We start from the raw sequence: 15,720 nt of genomic DNA, 5'->3' as shown, positions 1-15,720 counted from the left end.
GAGACTCTTTCGTCTTTCAGGTATCTTCCGAAGAAAAACCTTTCACTAAAAGAGGAGTCCTGTCTACAGTGAACAGCCTCTACGATCCTCTTGGGTTTGTAGCACCTGTAACTATAAAGGGTAAGGCACTAGTTCGTGAACTGTCATCTAAAAAATGTGATTGGGATGCATTACTCCCACGAGAAAAACTACATGAGTGGCTTCTATGGAAGGAATCCTTGCAAGCTTTGGAACACATAGAGATACCCCGGTGTTATGTGTCTACTCCTCTGTCAGCAGTAAGTAGAAAAGAACTGTATGTATTTTCAGATGCATCCAACACAGCGATAGGTGCTGTAGCCTACTTGAAAACAATTGATGTTTGCAATAAGTGTTCGGTTGGATTTGTTATGGGAAAGTCTAGGTTAAGCCCCAAACCAGCACACACAATTCCACGTCTGGAACTATGTGCGGCTGTTCTAACAGTAGAGTTGTACGAGCTCATCAGAGATGAAATAGATAAAGACTTAGATGCTGTGCGATTCTTTACAGATAGCAAAACTGTACTAGGTTACATCTGCAACACCTCCAGAAGGTTTTTCTTGTATGTTGCCAACCGAGTGAATAGAATCAGGCAAGTAACCCATCCTGATCAGTGGGCTTATGTGCCAACAGAACAAAATCCTGCAGACTATGCTTCAAGGCCTACAAAAACTATTCATCTGCAGAATTCTATATGGTTCTCAGGCCCTCCATTTCTCTACCACACAGACAGAGAGGAGTTAGGCAATTCAGCAGAAAATTACCCACTTATAGAGCCTGAAGCTGACCCTGAAATTAAACCTACAGTTGCAAGCTTCAACACCAAAGCTTCTGACACCTTCCTCCATTCACATGTCTTTGAGAGGTTTTCTGACTGGATGTCGCTGTGTAAGACTATTGCCAGACTTATCCATGTAGCTAAGAGTTTCCAGAAAGAGCTGAGCAATATACACTGTAGAGGTTGGAAATGTTTCCCAGAGAAAGTCAACTCAGAGGAGATCTCGCAGTCTAAAGCTACAATAATCTCTTCCGTTCAGCACGAATATTTTAAAAAAGAGTATACATGTTTAAGTGAGCATAAAGCACTTCCAAAGCAAAGTAGGCTTAAGAAACTCAGTCCTTTTATTGATAGAAATGGACTTTTGAGAGTGGGTGGCCGATTGTCCTTTGTGGCACTGACTGAACAAGAGAAGCAGCCTGTCATTATACCTCATGATCATCATATTGCCAAATTGATTGTGAAACATTACCACAATAAAGTGGCACACCAAGGGCGTCACATAACAGAAGGCGCAATCAGAGCTGAAGGTTTCTGGATCCTTGGCGGCAAGCGTCTGATATCCGCAGTGATCTACAAGTGTGTCATCTGCCGTAAACTGAGAGGGAGATTAGAAAGTCAAAAGATGGCAGACTTGCCTGAAGACAGAGTGACTCCTGAACCACCATTCACCAGTGTAGGCATTGATATTTTTGGTCCATGGTCAGTGGTGACCCGCCGCACAAGAGGAGGTAGTGCTGACAACAAACGCTGGGCGGTTCTCTTTACATGTCTGTCAACAAGAGCTGTACACATTGAACTGATCGAAACTATGTCAGCTTCCAGCTTCATCAATTCTTTAAGGAGATTCTTCTCAATTCGTGGTCCAGCAAAGTTGCTCCGCTCTGACAGGGGAACAAACTTTGTAGGAGCTTGTAAAGAATTAGACATTTGCATAGCTGACTCAGGAGTACAAGACTATCTTCAGAACAGAAGATGCACATGGATTTTCAACCCTCCACATTCATCTCACATGGGAGGTGCCTGGGAAAGATTGATAGGTGTAGCCAGGCGTATTTTGGATGCAATGTTACTCCAAGATAAGTATACACGTCTAACCCATGAGACTTTGAGTACCTTTATGGCAGAAGTTATGGCCATTATGAACGCTAGACCTCTGGTACCAGTCTCTTCTGACCCCGACAACCCCATGGTTCTTACTCCTGCAATGCTCCTGACTCAGAAAGTGAACTCTTTGTCAGCCCCTTTTGGTAAATTTGAAACAACAGGACTTCATGTAAAACAATGGAAGCAAGTTCAAAATTTGGCTGATACTTTCTGGAAAAGATGGAAAAGAGAGTACTTGTCCAACTTGCAAAGCCGCAGAAAGTGGACCCAAAATCGCCCAAACATCCAAGTGGGTGATGTCGTGTTAGTGAAAGACAGTCAAGAAAGCAGGAATGAATGGCCTGTGGGACTCATCATCAACACTCTGCCAAGTAGAGATGGCAGGGTTAGGAAAGTGGAAGTAAAGATTGTCAAACAAGGGACTGCCAAAATGTATACAAGGCCAATTTCAGACATTGTTGTTCTTGTTTCTGATAATACTTGAATTGTGTTCTGCATAGCAGTAAGTTATATAGTGGCACATTGAAATATGCCAGGCAGGGAGTGTGCTGTTTATACCTTATCTGATGCCAATTTAATGTTAGATTGTATGCATTAATATTAGTTCAGCTGTTATGTGCTGCCACCTAGTGACCCCCTTTGGGATAGTTGTCCATATGTTAATTATACACATCATTCAAGGTTAAACCTCCCCCTAAAGTTCACAGGAAGTGGAAGTGTATCCATCTTGAGCACACACAGACAACTCACAAGAAGAGGGACAGACCCTAGGATCCTTCACCCTTACACAGGCCCTGGTTACATAACCGTCTGTAAGTAAGATGCTAGGTTTCCTGTATGTGTTTACATGTGTGAATATGTTGTACAGGTTGTGATGCAATGTTATTATATTGTTTTACAGTTTTACAAAATAAACTCTTCATAAGGATAAAGCATTCAAGTTATTCAACTCACAGAGCAGTCTGAGTATTCTTTGCTGAGTCTTATGTGGAGTGTGTTAAGCTGGCTGGTTAACCTATATTACGCAAGGCACAGTATAGTGTGGAAACAGTACATGTATATTGAATTCACATTTTTATGGCATTGTTGTAGGTTCAAATGGCGTGTAGATAGAAATGACTTAAGGGTTTGTTCATTAGGTAGCAGTTTTTTACATGTGTATGTGCAACAGGCAAAGAGAGCCCTAGAAGTAACACCATCCCAAGGCAGGTGCAGAAGAAACCAGAAATTAGGAACAAAAAATAACATAGTAACATAGTAAGTTGGGTTGAAAAAAGACATACGCCCATCACGTTCACCCATAATGCCTATATATAACCTGCCTAACTTCTAGTTGATCCAGAGGAAGGCAAAAAAACCCATCTGAAGCCTCTCTAATTTGCCGCAGAGGGGAAAAAATTCCTTCCTGACTCCAAGATGGCAATCGGACCTGTCCCTGGATCAACTAGTACTAAGAGCTATCTCCCATAACCCTGTATTCCCTCACTTGCTAAGAATCCATCCAGCCCCTTCTTAAAGTTATATAATGTATCAGCCAGCACAACTGATTCTGGGAGGGAATTCCACAATTTCACAGCTCTCACAGTTAATCCTTTCCGAATATTTAAACGGAACCTCCCTTCTTCTAAACAGAGTGGGTACCCTTGTGTCCGTTGGAAGGACCTGCTGGTAAATAAAACATTAGAGAGGTTATTATATGATCCCCTTATATATTTATACATAGTTATCATGTCACCTCTTAAGCGCCTCTTCTCCAGGGAAAATAAATAAATAACAATGAAGACCATCTGCAAGATACCTCAGAATATCACTGTCTACATCATCCTAAAATGTTGCCTTTAAAGGTGAACTACTACCCCTTTAATTTCTTCAGCAGAGCATACTGCTGCTTACAAAATGCATTACCTTTATTTTGAATTGTGGTCTACCATTTGCACTGATGAATTATAATGATGTAAACAGGATTATTAAATAAATTAAAAAAATATGCAGCTCTTGGCTTGGCAGTGATTGCAAAGGCTAGAAGAATGTAATATAAAAAGTTATATATGTAGAATATATAGGCAAAAATATACAAAATTTTGGGTACTCATCTACAAGAAATAAATAGGTTAAAAAATCAAGCTTCTTCTAAAAAGACAGGAAGCCAGCCTAGCTTGTTCAATGAGATTTAAATTGCAGTATGGCATGTATTTATATTGATTAACATCATGTTATTGAGCAGTATTTTTATACTTACTTGGTTATAGTTTCCTTTAAGGCCTAACATTTGAATAGGCCCCTCCTTAGATCATTGAGGGGTGCTATACAAGAAGTAGAATGTATGTGAAGTAATAAATTGATATATTGTGGACAAGCACCATTTGTGAGACTCTAAGGTAAAGTGCAGTTTATTTGGACTTTGTCCACCCTTAGATCATAACAAGATTACAAAACAGATGAAAAATTTGCATTTTTAACAGTTCAGCCACAGTTCCAAGAATACCTAGGGCAAATATCTATTCAAATCGTGTTCTAACTGACCTTTTGGATAAACTTCTATGAGTATCTAGAAAAGCATACAGACATCCAACCAATATATGACTGAAAAACCCTAGAGGTAAGGTATCGCTCCCAGAAGTCGCTGAGACAACAGATGTTGGAATTAAGAACTCAGCACTTGGGAAAAAAGGGAAGTGGCATTGGACAAATACATCAGAGGCCTCATTTGCCAACCCAAACGCAGTGTGCAAAGTGTAAAAAAGGCTGCTAACTGCACTTCAATTGGTAACGCAGAGACCTGTGGACTATGGTAAATTAAAAGATGATACATGGGGTAATGTATAAAAAAGGCTGCTAGTTTTAGGCATGTCCTGATAATTGGGTCTTTTAACTACCCATATATTGACTGGAGCAATAGTACTACCCGGACACTTTATGGAAAGAAGTTTATAAACTTGTTAAATGCCTATTTTATACAACAAGAGTGGTGAGCCAACAAGAAAGCATGTAGTAGTAGAACCCTGGGTAATAGTGACCATAATATTATTTCATTTAATGTTTGTTGCAAAAGCAAATTTTCACTTAAAGCAAGTTTCCACTAAGAACACAGAAATGGTTAACATTTAAAGGAGAAGGAAAGGCTAGTAAAGAGTTAATCTCAAGCTGCAGGCATACCTTCAGCTGTCTCAATAGTGCCCTTAAGTCTGCCCATATTTCACCTGTTCAGAAGATCAGAAGCCAAACAGGAAGAAAAAAAGCTGAGCTGTGTAAAGAAAGTTCCCATAATGCCTCACTCCTGCACAGACACCCAGACCAGTGTACATGCTCAGTGTGTAAGACTATGAGTCAGCTTCCTGCTGATTGGCTAAGATCCACATTCCTAAGGGGGGGAGCAGGAAAGAGCAGAGAACAGAAAGCTGTGTGTCTGTGGCACAGGAATTACAGACACAACTAATCTTTTTTCAGAGAAGTCAGTGCAGCATTTCTGTGAGTGCTTATGGCTGTATTTACATAGACCTTTCTGATAAAGCTTACTTTCCTTCTCCTTTAAAAATATATATGGGACTGGCCTATGTGGCTTAATAGACAATTAAGGAAGCATGAGAAAAGCATTTAACTCCAAATCCTTTTCTATCAAGTTAATTGAACAAAATACATTTTACTTATGGTATATAAATTATATAAATATTGTTAACTTCAGTCTTGGAATTCACAATTACATCAAGCAGGTAGGCACCATTTTGTGAACACTGTTATAAAGGCAAGCTTTGCATCATCCCAAAATCTTGTGTTTACATTTGAATGGGTGACCCGATACCCTTGCACAGACTACACAATTATAGACGTGAGGAGGGAAGGGTAATGGGAGAAGTGCAGTGAGATCCAGCACTGGATTTGTCTTCCGGGCACCCCGAGGCCGAGGAGGCCAGTAGCAGAGATCTATTGTGTGCAACTAACTCACTTCCATGGGACATTAGCTTTACATAATTTGCAGAAAACTCATAAAAAAACATTTTGTTTAGGATAGCTTTGCAGCTTGGTAGTTTGAATTTATACGTTTTGGATTTGGCCTTTCAATTGCCAAAAATATATGGATTTATGTGGTGTTCTTACTGTTTTGTGAAGACAATATGTATGCATATTATATGTCAGCCATGAAACATTGTATATACTATTTTGGAGTTTCTTAATGGCACATACTTTGGTATTTCTAAGCATACCAGGCATGAAAATGTTCAGAAAACACATGGCATTCAAATTTAGGATGTTTTATCTTGGTATGTAAGTATATGTGGGGCATATAATGCTATAAAATGCAAATACTGAGATAATATTTAAACATTTTATTTTAACTTTAAGCTTTGCAGTTTGAAGTAGAAAAACATATTTATCCATTTTGGTTTTATATTAATATATGACACTATTTTATCTCAGCACATTATTAAAATTTTAATGGTGTTATACAACTATGTATACAGTTTATAATAATATTTGTAACTGGCTTAATGTTGATATAATTTGATTCTGCCACAAAAGTACCCATGCAGTTCAGGGCATCATTCTCAATTAAAGTCTTAATAATTTTACTTTCTGGCCTGCACTGGGTTGAGCCTCCAAAACTTCCATTACCTCAAATTAACCAACAATTTGCTACTATTTCCTGGGTAGTGTGAACCCTTTCATGGTTCTGCATGGAAACAAGAGGGTAAATGTTAAAGCTGCGGTGAAAACTGTGGATAAAGTAGCATATGCTGAAAACTAAGTTAAAGATCCTGATTTTTTTAGAATCCATATGGCTGGCATTAATATGCAAAAATAAATATGCATACAGTTTTCCAAATAATTGGCAGTGAACACTCATATATGGCAGTTCTGGCAGTTCTGGGCGGCTTTGCATATAGTTTTGTCTGTTATATAACTTGCACAATGCTGCACATCGGGGAAACAACTGAACTGTGTGGACTGCAGTATAGTGTGATTACAAAAATATAGCAACAAAATAGTACATAATTTATTCAGTGTATTGGAACCTATTGCCATACAGATTAAGATAAAGCAGTGTGACTTCACGTATAACATTATTTAGTTCAAAACTTGCACACTCTTGCACAGGAGAGGAGCAACTGCACATAAATCTACATGGACTGTAGTGTAGTGCAGTGTGACTATTCATACAGCACTCATTTATCATGCAATTTTTACAATGCAGCACATACGCACGTTATAAATAGTAATATACTGATAAGAATAATCATCAATATAGTACACTTATTGAAATGAATGCAGAGATTGCTCAGCTAAAGCTGGAATTGTATAATGCTAAATATCCTAAAACAAGTTAATTCAGTATAAATTCATTCATTACCCTTATAAAACTTCAAAAAATGGGTCAACAGTTAGAGGTTGGGTGTCTGAGATATCAGGCATCAGCGACATTATTTCTGCATTTAGCATGGTACTGCCCTCCAATACAGAACTTTGACGGTGAGGTAACGAAATACCTGGCGGATAACCTGGCACTACCGAATGTCTGTTCTCCAGAGATTTGTTTATTAGGCTTAGAGGAAGATCTAGTACCTTTGACCAAGGCTAGATTACTCATAAGAGTAACATTGTACTATGCCAAGAGCCTAGTTGTAATGAGCTAGATGGAAAAAATGCCCCGACGGTCACTCAGTGGGACAATTTAATTAACAAAACTCTCCCTTCTTTTAAGCTCATTACCTGGCCCAGACAAATTCAATAAAATATGAAGCCCATGGCTTGATATTAACCTACTTGAGCTTTTTGATTGTGGATATTAACCATCGCTGACTGAACAAACCCTATACCAGGATAGAATAGTATTTGCACATCGTATGAACACAAGATAGTATAATTGCGTTGTGTATTACTTCGATGATTACCAGTCCCTTTTTGAACTGTATCTTGGAGACACCACATACTAATATTTGTTAATGATTGTGAACCATGTTCGTTGTATGTTCTTTTTTACTTTTTTTTTAAAAAAAAAACAAAACAAAGACTTAAAAAAAGCTACAATGGCCAATATTCTGGGTTTAAAATATGATAGGCTCCTTCTGCAGTCTTATTGATTGTAGATCTAATTTTGTGGTACTGGTTGATAACATGCTAATATGTGTATTACTTATGCTATTTATATCTAGTAGTTTTCAGTCAAAAAGGGTGTTGATGCCACAATATGTGTTTTATTAGTATCTGTTTAAGCTATATAAGTTTATAATATATATGCATCTGTTTATTTATTTGTTTGACTGCAATAGCAATCGTTTCTATTTGCTGTTTTTTTCAGTCTAATATGTCGTTCTTATATTTTTCCACATTACTTCACCTCCCTCCATATACCTGTGGGTTCCCTTAGAAGTAGCAATAAATGTTGCCCTTAGTTCCAAGTGTAAAGGTGATCACTGGAAACATTTTGTTCTTAGGTGAACAGGTTATAAACATGACAGCACAAGGCATGAATCTGGTGCAAATTGTAGAGCTGGCTTTCCTAGGAGGCTTGAAGTAGTGCGGACAGGCCAAACTAAGCGCCAGTGGAAGATTTGGGGAAAATGGCTATTAAAGGACATGTAAAGCCTACATTTGCCTACAATGTATATCAGTTGGGCATGTCTCCCCCACCCAAATGGCATCATGTGTACTGCATATATCTCCTCCTCTTGCCAGCACCATCACATTTTCCTAAAGTAAATAGCAGCTTTCACCCGGTGGCCAATTTTCCTCTAACACATAATCAGATACATTTAAATCTGCAAACAGCATACACACACACACAGACCCTTATTCAGCATACATTTCATCAAGAATACAGGCTCACACAGGCACAACTGTCTCTGATAAAAGTTCTGCTTTGTTTGAGCACCTAAAGCTGAGCTCAGGAGAAAATAATTGAAGCAGACAGCTAGAGCTGAGTTTCTATGGGAACCAGCAATGCCATCTCTTCACTGGCTGCTAGACTGGGGGGCGTGTTTAGTAATCTGAGCTTAGAACAACTGAGCATGTCTGGCAAGCCAGAAATCAAAGCAAATTCCCCAGGGGGGGGGGGGGTAGGCGAGTGGGTTACAGGAGGAGAAGGAAAACTAAGTGATTAAGGGGATGCTGCAGCCTTACTATTAACCTCTGGACAACCAGTGTGGCAGGTATTGAAAGATTTCAAAGAGGCTGTTCACCGATTAAATTTTTGTGTGTGGGGTTTACATGTGCTTTAACTCTCCAAGATACTCCTGTAAGCCCAACTGCCATTTTAATTATGGTGGGATTTAGAGTGAACATTTATTTACTATCATAGATATTCTTGGGGGTTTAAACAAAAAAGTTTAAAGATGCTGCCCAACTACATCTCTAGGGAGACATATACATTAATAAATGTTGCATATTTCTCCTGTGGGATCAGAGCAGTACTGCTATTTATGTGATTGTATAAAGCTAGCCATAAGAGGCACATTTAAAGGAGAACTAACCCCTACCCATTCTCAGGGATAATTTTATATTTCATTACTATCCTTCATTACTGGAGACTGTATGTTTTAGCCTGGGCTTTACCAGTGCTTTGTAAAGAGGAAGAATTACCCCTTTACCCCCAAGGTGTGAATCTAAACTTTTGTTAATACAAGACAATATTATGCTGGCCCTTTTTACTGCTGACTGGTAATGCTTGCTAGAGGTAAGTTTAAAGGAGAAAGAAAGGTAAAAACTAAGTAAGCTTTATCAGAAAGGTCTATGTAAATACAGCCATAAGCACTCACAGAAACGCTGCACTGACTTCTCTGTAAAGAGATTTGTTGTCCCTGTTTTCCTGTGCCAGAGACATGCAGCTCTCTGCTTTCTGCTCTCTCCTGCTCCCCACTCCCTCAAGAATGCTAAGAACTCACTCCCCCCCTTAGGAATGTGGATCTGAGCCAATCAGCAGGAAGCTGACTCATAGTCTAACTAACTGAGCATGTTCACTTGGTCTGGGTCTCGGTACAGGAGTGAGGCATTATGGGAACTTTCTTTACACAGCTCAGTGTTTTTTCTTCCTGTTTGGCTTCTGATCATCTGAATGATTGAAATATGGGGAGACTTAAGGGCACTATTGAGAGAACTGAACGTATGCCTGCAGCTTGAGATTAACTCTTTATTAGCCTTTCCTTCTCCTTTAAAGTACCCCTCAGTAAAGGATTTGTCTACCTTTACCATTACAAGCACATGTGGCTTGGAAATTTTTAAAACCTAAATGCATAACTTTACATGTATCAACATTGAATCTCATCTGCCAGTTAACTGCTCAAGGTGGCCATACACGTGGCGATCTGACGATGTTTCGTACGACCATCGGTCGCACGAAACATCGTAAGATCCGCCACACACCATTCAGGGCTGAATCGGCAGGTAAGGAGGTAGAAACAATAGGATTTCTACCTCCTTCTGCCGATTCAGATCTGAAGGGAGAATTTTGGTCAGGCGCCTTCTATGGCGCCCGATCAAAATTTTCAAACTGGTCCGATCGGCGAGTCGTCCGATATCAGCAGGTTCCTGCGATATCGGTCGACTCGCCGACATACCATACACGCACCGATTATCGTACGAAACGAGGTTTCGTACGATAATATCGGTACGTGTATGGCCACCTTTAGCCTAGCAGTTTGTCCAGATCCAGTATGACACATCAGTCAAAACTGATTCAGGATGTGGATTTAACTGCACATGCTCCTCCAAGATCAGTGTCAGTGGTCTAACAGAGGAGTATCAGAAGACAGAGTAGATGGCCCCTTTTTTTTGGGGGGGGAGTGCTAGAGTTAAATTTTCCCTTTAAATTTTAATTTTGCTCAAAGCTATACTATCATTCGGCACCCACCCAGTTTTACCACTGTGCTAGTAATTATTTGTGTGCAAGCCCATATTTGTACAAAATGCATAGTTTATAATACACAGCAGGTGTGAAGCTATTCCAACGCTATTAAACATAAGCTCCCACCATCCAACCAACAGATTGTCAGATTTAAGTGCGCACTGACAGGGCTTCCTTTCTTATATCACAGTAAGAATTTCTGTGTGTGTACTTTGTACTCAGCCACCTTTGTATGAATTGAAGTAAATCTGCTGTAAATAGTTTTTCTGTATATTGTCAAGGGTCAAAGATCCATGTATTATCATGAAAGGTGGAATGATTACTTAATTCCACCATTAGAGGAAGCCTGATTTTCTGCAGAGACAATAAATGAAATAAGTACAGCTGAGCAAGACAGAGCTTTTCCAATTTCTTCATATTTTGTGTCATTTGCACTATATTAAGAGCAAAGTTTTTTACTGACAAAGGATTAACAGATTGTACATTTCCAACATCTTCTACTGTGTGTGTTGAAGGGGTAGTACACCCCATTGTTCAACATGACTTCAATGAATAGTGCTTGCTCCAAACAATATTGCTTTGCCTATTTTTTTGTCAGGACAAAAACTGTTTTTTACAGGGAAATTGAAGCTACTCCAATTTTGGTGCTTGAGAGGCAGATACTTAGATCATCAGTGCACAATTAATCATCCTGCATAATGGACTTCTGCTAACAAAACAGTCATAAGAACTGTGAAAGGGAAAGGTTAAACACTGGTATTCTTATTATCTGTCTTGCAAGAACCAGAATTTATGGACAAATGTTAATATATTCAAATACCTTACTGGAAGGATTATCTGCAAAGCCTGGTTCATCACCATGCTGCTCATATGGCAGGGTCACAAACAGATCAGATCTTTGTCTAATTTGCCAAATATATATTAACACCATTGATAAACATTTAACTGTAGGTTCACAGCTATTCATCCTGTGACTGTCCAACTTTTATTTGCCTGCATTTTGTTGAGTACATTTTTGTGGCAAAATAACACAGTGACCACTATAAACGAACTTTTCATCCGTGCCACCTGTAAAATGCCAAGCTCTGTTTATATATAGTTTTCTTAGGCTCCATTAAGACCCTTCCGGGACCTGCCGCGGAGAGGTGGAGAGACAGTTCTGCAATCCAATAACTGCATATAAAAAGTTCTTTTTTACTCATAGACTGTATACATTTCCTAAACACAGGGATCATATATTAAATTTGTCAGCCAAAACATAGCTAAATGTAATCATATTCCCGGAGCCCAACAGCGATTATGTACATGCGTCCTCGCTCACACGTGCTGCGATTTCCTGCCGGAGGCTGGCTCTACCCACCCCCTCCCCCTAGGCTGCTGGCAATATCTTCTCAGCCACAGACGCGACTATAGTCAGTGGCCGGGACCAGACTACCCAAAGCCACAGACTTGTTTTAGGGGCTAAATGCCCTTTACACTGGATTGGTTTCCTCCACAAGAATTCCTGGCGCAGCGCTGGTGCAGGAGAAGCTGACAGTATTTTTAAACCCAGCCTTAGCAATCGCCGGCAAAGGACCGGCACCAAGGATTGTGAGGGTATTTGAGGTCCAGAACCCAACCACAACATAGACATCAGGGTAGCCTAAAAGTAACCTTGGATGTTGCCTGAACTTTGCAAACCCCCTCTCCACGACGGTCTAAGAATTAATTATAGTAACTGAAGGACTGCACGCACCTCCAACCCTAGAGACAGACATTCTACGGCGCAGCTATCAAGACGAATAGCACCCCAAGCATGGTACACAAGGTAAGAGTTCGGATGCAGCAGTCTTTGGTACAGGAACATCACCCATGACTAGAGCCTTCACTAAGCTCCAGCTTAGGTAACTGACAGTTTTATTTCCTGGATACAGTTGAAAGCACAGTTTAGAATTAGATTTTGGGTGAATATGTATTTGCTGTACTAAATATCTGTGAAATTAATATCCATACAACATTCGTTCCTTATATCTGTACTCAAAGTTTAGACCCCCAAAGGGGAATTGAATTGGAAACGTTTTATAACAGGTTTACTAGGGATAGGTGCTTGGCTTTGTTTCTTTAAAGTACAATTTCGTGTTACCAGTGTAATTCCATATGTTTAAATTGTGTAAAAAAAAATTCTGTTATATATTGTGAAAATGTATGTCATGCAAAATCCAGTTTACTTATTGACTGGTTAAAGGTTTGTCATAGCCTGTGGTGTTTTATTGATTCAACTTTTCCCAATGAAAACTAGTTCTGAGTGTAACTATCCCATATCTAGACTCATCTCTTACATTATTAAATACATTTTAGCCTGTATATTTAAAGGGCTCCTCCATCCAAAAACAGTTTTTCAAAATTAATAATATTAATTACACATTTTCAGTGGTTATAAAGTTATTTGTAAATGTAGTTGGTACTAAAAGCAGTATCTGAAACAATGTAGCAGAAGCCAGCTGATTAACAGACAGGCTCGGATTTGTACACAGGCAGAGAGATTGAATCTGCTCCTGTGTGTAGCTCTGCTGACAGGCACAGTGCCGGCCTGAGTGCAGTTAGACAGAGTGGATATCGATTTGAAAATGCAAGCTTTTGTCTTTTTGTAGCTTCACTGGACACTATGCCCATCAGTGAGATCTTTTATGCCCTTAGCCTTGCAAATAAGTTAACCGTTTAAAATTGTAATTAATGTACCCTTGAAAGTTAATATTTTCTTCATTATGCAAAATAGGGCGGAGGACCACTTTACGTAGCAGGGGCCATCTATTGTAGATTTCCTTTCAATCTATGCAATTGGATATGTCAGAGTGAAAAAAAAAATATTATTGTTTAAACACTGTTTCTACATAAGTCCAACTGAATAAGCTCATGTCAAAAAAGAGGGGTATATTTTTCCTTGTAACTTTTATTGTCAGACCGATTTTGAATATTTTGTGCTTTTTCACTTTAGGGGCATTTCTTTGGGGAGGAGGGGCTTAAAAAACACTAGATTTTTTTCAAGGCAACCTGAGCTTTCAAAATATGCAATAATATTTGTGTAACAAGATGCATGCTTAATGTTTAAAGAATCGACAGGCCCGGATTTGTGGCAAGGCCACAAAGGCCCAGGCCTAGGGCAGCATGCCACCCAGCTTCTGCTTTTAATTCAGGTCTGAGTCACTGGGGAGGTGCGGGAGACCTAATAGTCTTTAATGCCCCACACACCAATCCCTAGTGCCAGATATCAAATTTCTGCGCTGCATTACGAATCCGGCCCTGAGAATGAAAGTAAAAACTCTTATTTAAAATAAAGACATTTATCAAAAAACATAATTTATATTATGCATGAAGATACAACTGATATGAAATTCCCATGTCTCCAAAATATATAAATACCAAATATTTATAGTTTTAAAGATTTCTGACTTGTATAGGTCAAAAACGCAGTACCCAACCAAATTTCAAAAACCCCACTCTAGAAATCTGCATACTTTAGGTCTTAGGGCCAAAAAATCCACCAATGCTAGGTTTATTCCAGGAAACCATATATACCCAATACATATTTTTGGAACGTACACATTCTGATGGTGAAAATGTTTTATACACCAAACTAACAAGCTGCAATTATTTTTTAAAGTTTTAATTTTAGAAAAAACTTCTGAAATTTTTGATAAATCACCACAAAGTTTTTGGTTTACAGGATCTTATCTTCCACATGTCATTAGGTACCAAGATAAAGCATGTTAAATCTTAATGCCTTGCCATTAATGACTTATTGCCCAGGGGGCTGTCATTATTCCTAACCCTCTCCACCACTGGCAAATGTCACTGGGTGAAACATGTATAAGATACATTTTTGGCAGTTAGAGCTTTCACCTGCCAGCACATAGGAGCTACATGCTTGGCAAGAAAATGTCTAGGACCTATAGCTATGTATGGTTATTAAAAGAAAAGACCAACAAAGCCTTGAATTAACAGCATTTTGAGCTCCCCAGCTTTTAAAGTGAATTGAAAACCCTGGATTTGCTCATCATCCTTTCAATAAGCAGGACAAGGCACAATCGCAGCACAAAACTTTTACTTTGACTGTGGGGGGGGGGGGGGGGTGGTATTGTTGACCTCCCTCAGAGAACGAACTTGCTGCAAATTGCCCCAGGTCTCATTACCTTTAATAGGGATAGTGATACATACGTTAATACTTCCCCTTTACAAAGCATTTGTAAGGCCCCATCCTGAATAAGAAGTGTAGTTTTGTTTTTCAGTCCTCAGATGGAATATTAAATTTGAGAAAGTTCAAAGAAGATGGGCTAAGCTGGTAAAGGGTGTGGAAATTCTCACTTTTGAAAACATGGGCACATTGGGATTGTTTACACTAATAAAGGGAGGAATATGACAACTAGCAATAAATATATAAGTGGGCCCTATAGTGAAAATGATTTTTTACAGTGAAAGCTATAAAGTTGTCCTGTACTGGAAAATACATAAGATAGACTTAAGAAGGCTCTGGATCTCTTTTTAGCAATTAAGGAGTCACATGGTTAGTAAAAGGAACTCTTATTATTCAGGCATCTTTTTACTCTGTTTCAAAATGCAGTTTGTTAATCTAGCAGTTAGGCAGGTTCCATTAAAACAACTTGAACTTGATGGGCCTGTTTCTTTTTCAACCTCAGCTACTATGTTACTATAAAGTTAAGAAGAACAGATTTTTTCAAAACTAACCACAATGTTGATGGTATTTTCTGTCAGGCTGAGAAAAGCAGTTTTGCTTCTCTTCATGTGCCTGCACGCACACGCAGTGGAGTGTTGTTTAGCTTGGCTTAAAAACACCTGCATATTTTTTGTTGGTGGATATCGGCTGCGTGTGCCTGCACCCAGGCGGATTCAGGTCCTCTGGGTGCAGTCATAACTAGAACATTTTTTGAGCGTAGGGGTGGATTGTCAGCCTTTGCTTATCTTCAGGCTGACAATGCACCCA

The 15,720-nt window shown here is 39.1% G+C and overlaps 1 protein-coding gene across 2 annotated transcripts in view; it reads left to right on the top strand.

Moving 5' to 3' along the window:
- Nucleotides 1-12,116: 12,116 nt before the first annotated feature.
- adcy7 (adenylate cyclase 7) overlaps nt 12,117-15,720 on the top strand; it is a 130,850-nt gene continuing 127,246 nt past the window's right edge. Inside the window, exon 1 of one of the 2 annotated variants that reach the window (XM_012960538.3) lies at nt 12,117-12,549. The gene's annotated coding sequence lies outside the window, so the exon portion shown is untranslated. Of the gene's footprint in view, nt 12,550-12,572; nt 12,626-15,720 lie in introns of those variants that run through there. The other variant, XM_031899791.1, reaches the window with a different exon arrangement.

Source organism: Xenopus tropicalis, chromosome 4 (genome assembly GCF_000004195.4).
Source record: "Xenopus tropicalis strain Nigerian chromosome 4, UCB_Xtro_10.0, whole genome shotgun sequence".
Taxonomy (NCBI): domain Eukaryota; kingdom Metazoa; phylum Chordata; class Amphibia; order Anura; family Pipidae; genus Xenopus; species Xenopus tropicalis.
The sequence above is the reverse complement of the archived record's forward strand: the minus strand, read 5'-3'. Positions and strand labels throughout refer to the sequence as shown.